Source organism: Lissotriton vulgaris, chromosome 9 (genome assembly GCF_964263255.1).
Source record: "Lissotriton vulgaris chromosome 9, aLisVul1.2, whole genome shotgun sequence".
Taxonomy (NCBI): Eukaryota; Metazoa; Chordata; class Amphibia; order Caudata; family Salamandridae; genus Lissotriton; species Lissotriton vulgaris.
In genome coordinates, this window is record NC_141697.1 from 561,993,570 (window position 1) to 562,009,046 (window position 15,477).

The window sequence follows — 15,477 nt, forward strand, 5'->3', positions numbered from 1 at the left end:
TAGGACGTCATACCTTCTTGCAAAGTTTAAGCTTTACCTTTTTTAACTGCCAGCAGAAATATTACTAGATTTTCATAATAAACTGACCTTATAAAGGACAGGACTTTCTGCTCCCTCCCCAGCACCTCCAGTATTTTGCTGTAATGTATCCACTGCTACTTAATGACGGAAACAGATAGGGCAACTTCTTATTCACCCAACATCATTTTGAGGAATGTGCTTGAACAAAAGTATTCAGTTCCCAACTTTTCTTTAGTCACAAAGTCACCCTTGTGCATAAAAGCAGGTCGCATATAGACCTCTTTTGTAGCATTTCTGGAGAGTTGCCATCTCCAGATTACTCTTGGGCAAGTTTAAAATCCATTATGTGCCATTTGAGGAAGCTTCTTGTTTACTGAACTTGAAAATTCCAGAAACATCACAGTTGTTTTGAGAAATGGATATGAAAGTCTGATTACAAAACAAATGTGCCTAGAGGAGAAAATCACGTCTGTTTTTCAATAATAGCGTGAGGTATCGCACGGTGGATAAACGTGAAAATCTACTTGTACTGAAATTTAGAAATGTGTGATATAATCTAATTTAATAAATAAGTTTTGTTTCCTGTAAGGTTTGACTACTGTTCTCTTCCCCTAAATGGAAGCATATTCCTGTGTCACTTTTTACTTCAAAAAAGTCTCCTCCGAGATCAAATATTTCTCTATGTTAACTTCAAAAGAAGTACTCAAAATATCTCAGGGGGCTTTTCATGATGGTTAATTATGTCTTAATTATATTCTCAAAACATATCATGCTGATGGATGCATTTCCCTGCAGATTCCTTATCTTATGAATACTCGTTTTATGATGGTCCCAACCACTCTGGATGCTGTCGCCACAAACTTTGGCCCTGACCCCTATGGCAGAGTTAAAGAAGGCTTAGGTACTGACTGCTACTCTCTCTGGCTCTCTTTCAGCACTGATTTTAAAGCCGATGATAATGAGTGTGAGGAAGAGCCCTCTTTCTGCATGGTTGCCCCCACTTTTTGCTGAATTGCTCATGTGCTTTGACTGAGTGTTCCCTGGGCTCCTGCTAATCAGGAACCCAGGGCCTATGTTCTTTACCTAAAACTGCATGGAAGCCTAAACCCAATTGGCATCTCTGGCCACTGGTCAGCCCATGGTAAATGGTACCACAGGTATCCACGCACTGTGACCAGAGAAGGCCTTCAAGGGCTGCAGCACCTATTGTGCCACCCTTAGAGGTCCTGTACCCTTACACACACTCTCACTGCCTTTGCAGGCTGCGTGTTCTGGTGCAGAACAAAGTGAAGAGTCGACATGGCACACATCTCTGTGTGCCATGCCTACAACCACTGCCCTGGCATAGATCAGTACAAAAGGAGCATCTGAATCAATCAAACACTCACACCCAGTCAAAAGATCTGGGTTTAATCCATCACCGTTCTTTAGCCCACTCTGCCACCCCAGTTCAGTGGAACCGAGTGGGCTGGGTATGCTCAGACGTGAGTCCCAGGCTCTCCACATCACTGGAGTCAAGCTATCCAGGCTGAAGAAGGCTGATAGCCAGAAACCGGTCCTTGGATGCTTGATTCCGGTCTAGGAAAGACATGGCTTGGTAGTTCAGCCTGGACTGTTCCCATAAGGCAAAGGGTCAAGGCTGATTTGCATATAGACATTGTCTGACCTAGGGTGGTGTGGAGTGCAAAAAAACGATGGATTTAGGCCCAGATCTTTGTACTGGGGTGAATGTAAGACATTGTTCTGCATTCTGTCCATCAACTGTGTTTTTTGCAACTGGCATAGATCAGTCACCTCTCTAGCTGGGTGCTCTATACCAGTGGTGAGGATACAGGTGCATGAGCCCCGCACCCCTACTGTGTCGAAGTCCAACCTTAGACATTGTAAGTGCAGTGATGCCATTAAGAGTATATGTTGCTGGGAGTTTGTCATGACGAATTCCACAGCACCATAATGGCTACACTGAAAACTGAGAAGTTTGGTATCAAACTTCTCAGCGCATTAAACGCACACTGATGCCAGTGTGGGATTCAATGAAAAATGCACACAGTGGGCATCTTAGGAAAAACCCCTAACAAACTAACCTACCACTAGTGTCTAGGCTGAGTGGCTGCTTTCATCTGCCGCCACCAGACATGTTTCTGGATCCCTGGGTCGAGAGCCTGCTGCTCTCTAGGGCCTGAAACAATGCACATCCTGGGACGAAGGTGCCAAGTCTCCACCCCCACGATGGGCAGGGTTCACGAAGGGGTAGCTTTAAAGGCTTGCCTCCTTTGTGAGCTTCCCCAGGCCACTTGCTGCTTTCAGCACCTGGTCCCCACTGGTTCTGACCCCCAGTTTGGGTGGGAGAAGCGGAGGGAAAAACAAGTGAGGAAGAGAGGTGTGCTCACCTCTGCCATCTTCACCCCTCAGGTGGCGGAGGCTAGGTGAAGCATGTGAGAAAGTGCCATCTTTCTTGCATGGTATGCCCCCACTTTATGCTGAATTGCTGATGTATTTTGATTGGCAGGGGCCCAGGGCACACTCAATCAGGTACCCAGGGCCTGTGTTCCTTCCCTAAAACTGTATTGAAACCTAAACCCAATTGGCATATCTGGCCACATGTCAGCCCCTGGTACATGATACCCAGGGCACTGTGACTAGAGAAGGCCCCTAAGGGCTGCAGCACTTATTGTGCCACCCTTAGAGGCCCTGTACCCCGACACCCACACACTGCCTTTGAAGGCTGAGTGTCTTGGTGCAGAACAAACCAAAGAGTCGACATGGCACACATCCCTGTGTGCCATGCCCACAATACACTGCCCTGGCATACCCCAGTCACCCCTTTAGCTTGGTGCAGTGTGCCAGGGGCGTGGATACAGGTGCATGAGCCCTGTACCCATTACAGTACCCAGGTCCATTCCAGGGCACTGTAAGTGCAGTGCTGCCATTAAGAGTATATGGTGCTAGGAGGTCGTCATCCCGAACTCCACAGCACTATGATGGCTGCACTGAAGACTGATCAGTTTGGTATCAAACTTCTCAGCACATTAAACCCACACTGATGTCTGTGTGGGATTTAATGTAAAATACACAACAGAGGGCATCTTAGATATGCCCCCTGAAACTAACCAACGACCAGCGTCCTGACTGAGTGGCTGCCCAGGATGAGCAGGGGAAGCTTCAAAGGCATGTCGCCTTTGTGAGCTTCTCCAGACCACTTGCTGTACTCAGCAACTGGCCCCCCACTGGTTCTGACCCCCACTCTGGCGGGAAGATTGGCGGGGTAACCTAAATGAGGAAAGGGGGTGTGCCAGCCTCTGCCAACCCCACCCCTCAGGTGGGGGAGGCGAGGTGAAGCTCAACTCCGGGCTCTCACCATCTTGAGGATGGGGAGACCTACCCAATCAAGACCAGGCTACTGCCCCCCTCCCACTGGAGATTGGCAGGATAGGGGGTGTACCCACCCCAGGAAAGGGACCAATTGGCCCTCGACCTTTATCTACCTGTAACAGCCCTAAAATTAGTATTTAGGGGCACCCTGAACCTTCCTTCCTCAGATCCCGATTCCGAAACTACAAAGAACAAGAAGACCTGCAGTGCAGCTGCTAACAAGAGAACAACACTAACTGACTTGGCCCCAGCCCTACCGGCCTGTCGACCCTCGAGCCTGCTCCTGGTAAACCCCGGCGTCTCCTGTGGTCAGCAACCTCAAAAACCCTGGAGGACCTGACTGCTTTGATCATCCAAAGACTGGGACTCCCACGAGCAGTGGTTCTGCTCAAAGACCTACAACCCCTGGTGCCAGCCAGGAACCGCGAATCCAGCACACTCTGCACCCGCCGAGCTCGGCCTGTGCCTGAGTGAACAAATAACCATGAGGAATCTTCCCCCACCCCCCACCCTCAGCGACTGGACTCAGAATCCAGCACCCAAGGACACTCCTCGATGCTCCTGACGATGCCTGCAGCCTCACAACAAGGGACTCCTCCAACTGTGACCACCTGAGGGTAAGATTTTCAGACGCCAAAAGACACCCCACAGCCCCCTGTGCTCAACTCCTGGGTGTCTACCTAACCTACAGCTTCCCAACTTACCTCTCGAAGTGGTGGTCACACCTGAAGAATCTCCGTCCCCGAGCTGGCAGCCTTTGTTCGTCTTGTAGCTTTCCCATTACAGCCCAAAAGCTCCCTGCACCCAGCCGCCCGAGTGCCACTGGAAGTGCAGCATATGTTCTATTTTACTTCCCCACTTGCCCTATGTAGTGACCAGGAGCTCGGCTCCCACAGCCGCGTGGCCTGCCTGCTAGCAGCCACCAACCAAAGACCCCCTACCCACCATAGGCTAACATTGGGCCTACTCTCTCTGCACCCAGCTGCCCCTGTGCCGCTGAGGGTGTAACTACTGTACCTATCTGAACCTGGGGGACCCCCGAGTCTTGCCTCAGAACCTTAACTCTGCCAGTCGAGTACTTACCTGAAAAACGATAACATACATTTTCTCCATAGGGTAACATTGACTGGTTTTCACTTGGAAATTCTTCGAAGTGTTGAGTTTTGAAACTTTGAAATATTCACTAAACATCACCCGATCAACGAAAATGAAAGTATTCGCCTGTTAACCAGAGAGATCCCAGTGCTGGATCTTTGTGCCCAGCACTGACCCTAAAAAGTACTTACAACTGTGATTTTCCGATAACCTGATTTTCCTCCATAGGATAACATTGGCTGGTTTTTGCCAGAAATTCTTCTGTCGATTTTTGAAACATACAAATATTCCTTAAAAATCGCCTGTTTTAAAAAACGATTTCTTTAAACTGTTTACAGGAAATACACCAGGGCTGAATCCAGGATCCAGCCCTGAGTAAGAAAAACATAAACAAAGTAATTGAAATTGCATTTATTTAAAAATTTCCATTGAGCTCAATGTTATAATTGTGTTTAACTTGTGTTGCATATTGCAACAACTGTATCTATTGCATTGAAAAGCCTATTGATATTTGAAAGTATTCAATCGTAGCATCTCATTCTGAGAAAGTATTGTTATACCAACTTGTGGTTCTAAAATAAAACAATATATTTTTATGTACAAAACAATTGGCCTAGAGTTCAGTTCTTGAGTGTGTGAGACCATTTGCTGACTGAGTGTGTACAAGAAAATGCTTTACACTGTCCTCTGATACTGCCTTAGTGCTCGACCAAGCTACCACGTTAGAGAGTAAGGTTGTAACTAACTTTAACCTCTGCCAAATCTCTGGGGACTGTGGACTCTGTGCAAACTGTACCTTATTTTGGTCCAGTATATACAGAGCCACTTTCTTACAAAGCACAACTCTCAGTCACTGCGATCTTGCAGATGGGGGGACTCAGTCAACAGGGACAGGCTCATGCCCTCCTCCCGCTGAAGGGTGGCATAATGTAGGGTGTACCCACCCCAGGGAAGGGACCCATTGGTCCCTGCCTTTTACCTACCTGTAATGCCCCATAATCTAGTTTTTAGAGGCCCCCCTGAACCTTGCTTACTCAGACAAGAAGAAACTACAGGAAGAAGGACCGAACAGCTGTGCAGCCGCTAACAAGAAAAAGATGCCCATTGACTTGACCCCAGCCCTACTGGCCTATCTTCCCCTCGAACCTGCTCCTGCGAAATCCCGGTGTGTCCTGCAGCCAGCAACCTCAAAAACTCTGAAGGACCTGCCTGCCTTCAAGAATGAACACTTTGTCTCCTGTGAACACCGGCTCCGGCTGGACACTGCGGATCTGCCTCACTCTGCACCCGCCGTCCACGGGACAAGTTTGAGTGGGCAAACACCACAAGGAGGTCCCCCCAGCGTTCCTAACCCGAGATACGGTGACCCCTGACCTGCCTCAAGCCTCCTGCCGACGCCTGCACCGTAAATCCGGAAGGCCCACCCTACCGCGACCAGGAGCTGGTAAGAAGATCTGACCCGAAAAGGCACCCCTGCACCCGACACCCCACGACCTTGGGTGACTAAACCGATGGTGCCTAACCAACCCCTAACTTCCCAACTTACCTTTCGAAGTGGTCGCACCCAGAAGACCTTCGTCCCCGAGCCTTTAGTGTGTTTGCAAATCGGAGGTTCCCCATTGAAAACAGGACGCCCGACGTTGAAACAGCACCCTGCACCCTGCACCCGGCCGCCCTAGAGCCGCTGAGGGTGCACCATTGGTGCTACTTTGTTTCCCTATTTGCCCTGAGCTAAAGTCCAGGAGCTTAGCTCCCACAAAGAAGTGGCCAGCTTGACAGCAGCCACCAAACGAAGGCCCCCTTACCCCCATTGGGCCTTACCACTCTGCACCCGGATGCCCTAGTGCCGCTGAGGGTGTAACTAAAGTGTATCCTTGACCCTGGGGGGGGCCCTGAGTGTACCCCAGAACATCAACTCCCACTACCAAATACTTACCTCAAAACTGATAACACTATTTTCCTCAATAGGATAGCATTGACTGTTTTTGTGTGAAAAGTTTCTAAGCGTGGAGTTTGAGAAACTAAAGAAATTCTTTAAAATTGCATTATCTAACAAAAAACGATTTTCCTTACCTGTTTTCAGGAAATGTGCCAGAGTAGGGTCTGGGTATAATACTCTGTGTAAGCCTAGTAATCTCAAATGTTACTTACCTGCTATTTCACTAAAAAGCCTATTCAAGTATAAGTACTGCATTTACTAAGTATTGCATTTCTCTGCATCCATACTGTAAATCAAACCTAAGTGCATATACAATTATCATTCAAACTGTATTTCAATTGCATTACTATTGTAAAGTATTTATTGCTTACCTGTGCCAGGTTTGCTTGGTTCTAGAAAATAAAATAACTAAAAGAATACTTTTTATACAAAAACAATTGGTCTGAAGTTTAGTCTTTGAGTGTGTGAATTCATTTGCTGACTGAGTGTGTACAACAAATTCTTAACACTGTTCTGATACTGTCTTACTGCTTGACCACACTACCACAATTCGAGAATGAGGTGCTATCTAACTTTACCTCTGCCTACCTTTGGGGATCCACTGGACTCTGTGCACACTATACCTCACTTTTGTATAGTATATACAGAGCCAGCTTCCTACAATGAGGTCCACAGAGCCAGCTCCAGTGCCAGGAAGGAGTCGACTGTGGAGAGTCTCCTCTGTGTAGCAAAGTAGAAGTCAGCACTAAATTAAAGATGAACAGTATTAGGAGCACCTCCTGATGGCCCAAAAGTGTACCTTCATGAAGGAGATCTTTGATTCAGATTTATATGCTTTGGCTTGGCTATTGAGGAATAGGACTCGGGGCACAAAGGGAATGATGACTCCAAGGCTGACCAACTAGTGCCTCCTTACAGTACTGTTGCTGTCATCTGATTACATTTACAAAATGCCAATGGCCTGGATACTTCACTAGAGTGGGACATCTATCCTTCTGATACTGCTTCAGAGGAGATATCATCTTTTTTTTCCAATGTAGGTTTTTCTTGAATTTCCATTTCACAAAGGCCTGCAACAAGAGAAAATAAAGTTGTATTGTACCAGAAGTAAATTTCAATGTGTTCTTTGATCGTTCTAAGTGTTCGTTTTCAGATGATTGTAATATATTGTGTATTTAATCAATATCCCCAACCCACTGGAGTAGGAATGGTTAGCGGAAAAAACCTGTGTTACTCCCAGTTTCTAGTGGACACCTTTTTGGATGTAGTCGTCAGGTGGGACTCTTGTACAAACTATATCACCCCCTATAACAGATTCCCCAAAACATTCTCCAAGAAAACTGACAAAGGACAACAGGCCTTGCCCTGTCAAACAAAAAATGCTGTAGAGCTAGGGGCCCGAGAGGTCGCAGCTTGGGAAACAAAGGGCACCCTTCTTCATAATCTAGCCATGCTAAGTATTTAGATCTGAGAAAGTGGAATTTGCCACTGTATTAGATTTTCAGTTCCAGAGGATGGCTAAAAACATGGCTTATTCTATGTTGGTCCATTGGAGCTGTTTGTTTATCGACACAAATGCCTTGCGTACTTCTCATTCTTTCAGCATGAGGCGTGGGTAGTGTGCAATTCTGGATCCCTCATATGGTAATTTCCCTCTCTCTCTTGGAAGGCTCAAAATCAAGTCACTCTAGTTCGTGCTATCACTGATCTGAGTGGTGCTACTGGTGCAAGTCTTGGGCCAGTGATCTATTGGCTCTTTCCACTAAGAAGAGAGGGTAGCTGATACAGTATACGAGGAACACTATTTTGTTCCTGATAAAATATAAAAAAGAACTTTACACACAAAATAATTTCATATCTTTCACAAAAATTACATTTTTACTAATAAAGATTTCTTCACCATTAGTAGTTCCAATCGATTTCTTCCTCTAACCATATGGTTTACTTTTTAGCGCAGATCTTCTTATCAGCTTTTTTGTTTAGTCTGTGTACGATAAGGTCAATCTGAACAGCTAGATTATCTAACTGTTGATGGCCTGTAGGTTTTTTCAATGCTCAGCAGGACCTGTGACTTCGTATTACTGTTGCCAGCATTAGTCTACAGGTACTCAGGAGACCTATGTACAGTTTTAGATGGATGCGTGCATCAAAAGAGAGTTTGGATTGTTCCCCTATATTGCGGAGTTGGGTTACCACCACCAGCAGCACTGTTACTGCCCCAGCAAAGGTAAGTGGCTCAAGCCCTGCCCATGGACCAACCACTGCATGAATGTAGATAACACGTTCCCTAATGTTTAATACATGTGCTCGGTCCCAATTGAAGTTTAGCAAGTTTCGCTTTGCAGTTTCGCAAAGCAATCAAAATATGGCTGTTTAAGCAAGACCTTAAAGTTCTGCCCAGCCTCAAACAACAACGTATCTCTTAGCGCTGGGAAGCCCTAGGGGAGCCATGAGCTCTACAAACCCTAAAATAAAAAATGTAATGCTGTCCAGTACTCATACATGGAATCGTAATTTAAGGGTAAGCAGAGTCCATGACCCCACTGCAGAGCACACAGATCATAGAAAGCTTTCAGTTACTCAAATAATGCAGGTAGAGCCATCACCCATTCCTTGGGCCAACTTCAGAACAAATGTGTGTCAAATATAGTTTGTGTGGGTGCTCAATCCCAGTTCGATATCTAATCGATAAAAAATCTCAATTAATGTGTTGGATAAACTACAGTTAGACCACCATGCGCACATGTTATATTCACCCATAGCCAGGGCCTCTGAACGTTTCACTGCCATTGCCCGGGGTGAAATATCCAGCACAGCTTTCACCACCAAGGCCCCAGCCTGCTGCTTGCCCACGGCAAAGCAACAACTACCACATAGTTACTCAACTACCTCTTTGCCTTCCACGGTAGCGTGCTTCCACACCAGAGGCATGTTTTTCTCAGACCCCATGGAGGCGTTTCAAAATTCCAAGTCAGGCAGCAGCATCTGTCTTCTTTTACCATAGCCATGCATACAGGCCACGGCACACCTGGCTCTACCTTCCCTTAGATCAGCAGAAGGACTCTACTTGAATGCTCTAATCATCCATCGTGGGCAGGTATATTCCCAAGTTGCTTGATGTTGGTTTTCAGGCATAAGGACTCCTCTGGGCAAATGGTTTTGGCAAATTAGTTGGGTGGTGGAGTGGAGCTTCAGTACAGTGTGGCAATGTTAACTTATGGCTCTCTAGTGCCCAGAGGTTTCATCTTTTACAAGTCATTCAAAAGGCTACAGAGGGCCTTCTGTGGAAGTAAAATCTAACATCCTGATGGAAATCTTGCAATCCCTCTGGCCCCCTTGCTTACTTTCATTGAGCTGTTTTATACCCTTTAATGTCTGCGTGAAAGAAACCAGTTCATGTCCATCAGTCCGTAGGCGATTGCCATCAGCCCAGTCCAGGTGACTAATTATTTTTGTATTCCCCACTCACTGTTCAAACTTAGTCTTCACAGCAGAACTCCAGTATATTTTCTACAGCTCCTCGGGCATGTAATCCAAGAAGCTTGATGTCTTGGGTCATAAAAGTTTTGCCTCATGTAGCTTGGCTTTATGCACATCTAATGACCCCTACCTGTTTGGCTGATGTGTTCATGCCTTTTGGGAATTATGTAAATGTAAATGTTTTTGTAATTGTATAGCGCACAGCTACCCGCAGTGGGTTTCCCGGCGCTTGTACGAATACCGCAAGGGAACCCTTCCTGGCTTTCCCTGTGAAGTGTCCACTCCTGGGCACCCCCATGGTGCAGACCAGGCATCCCTCGCGTTGTGGTGGCCGTTGTGGAGACTAAGCAAGCTATTGCCCAGAGTTGCAGCGTGAGACCCATGATCAGAATAGGCACTGAGGCGAGAATATCCGGTCAGGGGAATTAATGAGCCCGAGACCCGCCGAGGCGGGAATTGAACCCTGGTCCCTGGCCAGAGCTCTGCATCGAGGTCTGCCTGCTCTAACCATTGAGCCACACTTCTCCACATTAGCACATTTTATATTTGTCATTCTGTCAGACCATATGAAGAACCCAATATGTGGCCTGATTTGTGATGGCATAGATGCATCAGAACAGATCCTGAAGCATAGCTCCGACTTAGCAGACATCGCCCAAACACCACACCAGCTGTTGCTCCTTTCAAGGCATGGGTTGATCTAGAAGGTGATACCAGTAGCAACACCAGCAGATCCAATTCCCGCTATCCTCTGCTGACTCCTCTTCCTCAAAACCTCTCTGACATTTCTCACATCATCTTCTGGTGGAAAGCAGACAGTGGACCACAGGGTGATCTAGCTGGCCCTCTGTGGATGTGCTCTTCCCTTCTTATCCTTTCCCAGACCACCCACTTTCTTTCACATAATGCTAGCTGAACCAAGCAGTGATCCTGAAGATGGAAGTCTAGCTTGATGAAAACAGCCATTGAAATGGCGCCTCCAGAAGAGCGGGGAAATTATTTGACTCCCTTTTAAGTCTTTGATCTCATTCTTGGATGTCTCCCTTCTGAGCCTGCTCATTTGACAGGGATAGCTCGAAAGGCTGTCACCGAGCCAGGGTCTCATTGAACTTTGAACTCAGCAGATTGATTGATGTCTCTGGACCTCCAGGAGGCCTACTTTCATCCTCCAGTTCTCCCCTACATAAGTGCTATTTGACGTTCATGCTGGGGTTGATGCATAGAAACGCTTTCTATTTCAAGTTCCTCCATTTGGACTGACAATTGCCCCACAAGTCTTTACAAAGGTGCCAGCATCATGGCAGCTTTGCTGAGGAGGTCTGAAATTATGTACTCCTGTTCTTGAACAACCAGCTGGTGAAGGCAGAGTTTCTGGTGCTGGTCCACCTACATCTACAGCAGAAGATGGTTCTTTTCCCGAACCTGGGCTTCACCTTAAATGGCCAGATGTTTTACCTCATTCCCACCCACAAACTGACCTTTATTTTGGCGGTGCTCGACACAACACTTATGAGGGCCTCCTATCTTTAGAGGATTGTGGATGATTTCAATGTGTCTGACTCAAGCTCAGATCAAGGTTCTGCAGGTCCTATGCCTGTTCGGTCTCAGGGCCTTGTGCATCCTGTTGATACCTCACACCATACGGTAGATGACAGCCCTCCCGTGCTGTTTGAAGAGGAAGTGGCTGCAATACAAGGACATTTCTCGGCTCAGATGTCGGTTTTAAAGTCAGTAGGATAGAAAACGCACTGGTGGATGAACACTTTCAGACTTCTGAGGGTTCGCCCATTCAGGACAATGCAGGCTCAGTCTACCAATGTCTTGAATGTCTCTTGCACTGCTGGTGTGCTCATTTGGACAACATGACAGCACATGGCTTTTTGTTGGTTTTGGAGAAATGGCTGCACATAAATGTGCTTGAGGTGGGAGTGGTATATCTTGTCTTTCTCCCTTCCATCTTGGGGGCAAAGTCTAGACACCACCAGGACCTTAGATTATTTCAACAGATACAGCAAGTTGGGTTGTGGATCCTGTGCTGGGAGGTGCTTCTCTATCACTGTGTAAACTTCCAACGGCGAATCTTCGCAGTTGCAATCAATCTTGTAGGCCCCCTTCAATTTAAGACCAAGTGCCCTCAGTATTAAATCTATGTACAACCATGAGCGGGAGCTATACCCTGAAGTAACAGATGAGATGTCCAAGAGGGTTTTCTGTTTGTGCATCTCTTCCCGATGACTTGGAACATGAAGTACCCTCAATATTGTGCCAAACACTTCCCCACCAGATGGATACCTGCAGGGTCATCTGGTCCCATGGCCTGCTTTACGCCTTCTGCTAATCCTGCTTCTGTACTGTAGAAAGTAAGGGAGGATCTAGCACAGCTGATTCTGATTGCCCCAGACTTGGCAAGGTGGATCTGCTTTGATGTTCTGTTAGCACTCTTCCAGCTAATCCATTCCTGCACTGAGCGGGCCTACTCTAGGTTCAGAATTGTAATTTCCTCCACAACAAACTCCAGTTTCTGTGGCTGCATGCTTAGAGCATGAGCAGTGGTTGCAGGAATCCATTTGCCTTCCTGATGAATTGGGGACATTTTCTTGCAGCCAGGAATCCTGCTACCAAATCAATCTACTTAGGCCTCTCGACCAAATTTGTTAAGAGGTCTGAGTTGGAAGGTATTAAATATCATCTTCCCAATGTCGTGATTTGCACAGTCACTTGCTATGCGGAGTTTTGTGATGGCTACAGTTAAAGGACACCTAATAAGTCCATTTGTAAAGCGCCATGGTTATACTAATGCCAGTGTGTCCCCGTGCTGCGGTAAAGTCAACCAGAAATCAAAGCCCAAGCCAAACCTGACTTATCCTTGAGGAAAGAGAAATGTTTTTAATTTTTTCCTAAAGCATCTCTTCTGGGTCTCCATTCGGAGCTCCATCGGGAGGGCATTCCATTGTTTAGCCGCCAGTAGTCGAAAGGACCGGCCATCCATCCTGGCCTTTTTAATAGCAGGAACACGAACCAAACCTACCCCACCCGACCTCCGCTGACGTGAAGGAATATGCGGGAGCCAAGTTCAGCTAGGTACAAAGGGTCTTTCCCTGCAGAATCCGGTGGCAGACGCAGAGCGCTTTAAAGGCGACTCTTTCTTTAATCGGGAGCCAGTGAAGCGCTGCCCGAGCTGCCCTAGCCGATGACCTTCTCGGGCGCCTCAGTATGAGGCGGGCGGCTGCATTTTGCACTCCCTGCAGATGCAGCAAGCATCTAGCAGGGATGCCTAGATACAGAATATTGCCATATCTAGGCGTGAAGTCACCAGCGCGTGGACCAGCGTCTTCCTAGCCGCCATGGGTAGCACTGTCCGCATTTATGAGCCTTCCTGACCAACCTTCGCTGTTTGAATTGCCAATTGTGACAGAGTTTCTGAAAGGTTTAATTTACTTAATTGTATTATTTTCTGTTTATTGTTCTTCAGTGGGATTTGAATCTTGTATTGACTTTCTTGATGGCATCTCCATTCGAGACGATGCATAGTTAAATTATTTGTCTTCTTAATCCAAAGACATTTTTATTGGTTGTAATTATTGCTCTTACGATTTGGACGAGTTTGTGTTCTGGTGCAGTGCTTGGCAATTTTAGCCCCTCCAGGCAGAGTTATCTGACGTCTTACTTTGTCTTTAGCCCGACAAGGCCTAGTTAAAGGGTACCTTTTCATCTTTCAAACTTTTTGTGGTTGCCGTACAGTTGTTTATGTTTAGGTCTCCAGTTGTTATGTGCTTTTTGTAAAGTTTGCAACATTTTTTTCTTCCCTCACACTTTGTCGTGCCAAAGTGGGACTTCAACTTGGTCCTCACATTTCTAATATGCACTCCATTTTAGCGCTTCACGTCTGTTCCATGCGGCTCCTCACCCTCAAGACCATTGTCTGCCTTCCTTCCTTCATTCATTCCTTCCTTCCTTCCTGAATATCACCTCACCGGATTTCTATGCTCCGCCTCACCCCTCTGAGAACGAAGAGAGACTCCATCGTCGGACCCCAAGTGAGCGCTTAGCTTCTACATTGATTATACCAACAAACACTGAGTGGATGATCATCTGTTTATGAGGTTCTCTGGAGCATAAAAAGGCAAGGCTGTGCAGAAATGAACCGTCTCCCGCAAGGATTATGCTCTGCATTAAAATCTGCTACGATTTGGCCAAACATTAGCCGCTGGAAGGATTGTATGCTCATTTTCCCAGGGCCAAAGTTGCTAGCACACGGAGTTCCTGTCCTGGACATTTGCAGGCTGATACATGGGCATCCCTTGATGCATTCATGAAGCATTATTGTCTGCATAGTCTGCTTTGCATTTTCCTTGAGGGGTGTTTTGCCTGCTCAGTTCTGCAGGACCTTTTGGTAGGAGTCTATCCTCAGACCCAGATCCATATCAGTACTGCTTTCGTATCTATTCAAAAGGTGAGGTATCTGTGGTTCGAGGTCTGTATCAGAAGAACAAGTTTTACAGCCTGAATCTTTTATGGATTCACATGCTGTACATTATTCCGCCATCTAGTGGTGGAGTCCGGAATTGTAGTATTTTTTTTCTCTTTTTTTTTTTGTTGTTGTTAGTGGGTGTCGACATATCACAATTTGGTGTCCGTCTGTGACGTCGACGTGCTTCCTCCAACTTTTGGTGCCATCTTCAGATTATTTTTCTTCTCCGTTGGGTCTGGATTGATACGGAAGGTGCTCCTGAAAAATTGAAGAGAAAAGTCTACGAAAATAGTCTACAGAATAGGAGAAAAAGTTCTTCGACGTACTGGACTTCAATCCTAGGAGCCGGAGTGCGACGAAGAGGGAAAAACAAAACTTCGACAACCCACAAAGATTGTGCATGCAGGGGGCTCCCTGTGCGCGCTGTAATGGACAAGACACCGTTCAAGTTCTGTGACAATTGTCATCACAAATGCGCATAAAAGGATCTGCATCCAGTCTGCAACCTTTGCCTGCCGCTGGATCACCAAAGCGATGACTGCAACGCATGCTCAGCTTTCAACCCAAAGTCTTTGAGGGTAAGGGAGAGGCAGATCAGAGCCAACTATAACATGCAGGGTCAAGGCCTGCCACCATTGCTTCGAGACCTGAGCCTCTCCAGCGAAGAGGAGGACAACATCGCCAAAGGGCCTGAAGTCGAAGAGAACACAGATGTTCCAGTCGTAGAGGTCGAGAAGAAGACTCCAAAGGAGGTAAGATAACTGTCAACCTTGAAAAAGATAGGCGAGGCAAGCAAAAGTGACTCCAAGTCCTCAAGAGAAGCCTCAGCTTCGAGACACTCGACCGCAAGTGCATCCAAGGATAAACAGACCGTCTGTTCCTTAGACACGGACTCAGAGACGGCAAAGACCCTCAAAAAATCGAAGACGTTGAAAGACAGTCACGAAAAATATGGTTCGACGTCGAAAAGAGAGAGGTTCAAACAGGCTTAGTCAGCTGCATCAGCGTCGTCAAGCTCAAAAAGAAAAGCGGAAAGTCTTGTCACCGAAACTCTTGCGTCTGAGATGGAAAAGAAAAAAAAGAGGCTTGAAGCAGAAAT

At 46.6% G+C, this 15,477-nt stretch overlaps 1 protein-coding gene across 1 annotated transcript in view; it reads left to right on the forward strand.

The window, feature by feature from the left end:
* Positions 1–15,477, forward strand: part of PYGM (glycogen phosphorylase, muscle associated) — a 138,220-nt gene that overhangs the window by 108,630 nt on the left and 14,113 nt on the right. The window lies entirely within an intron of this gene.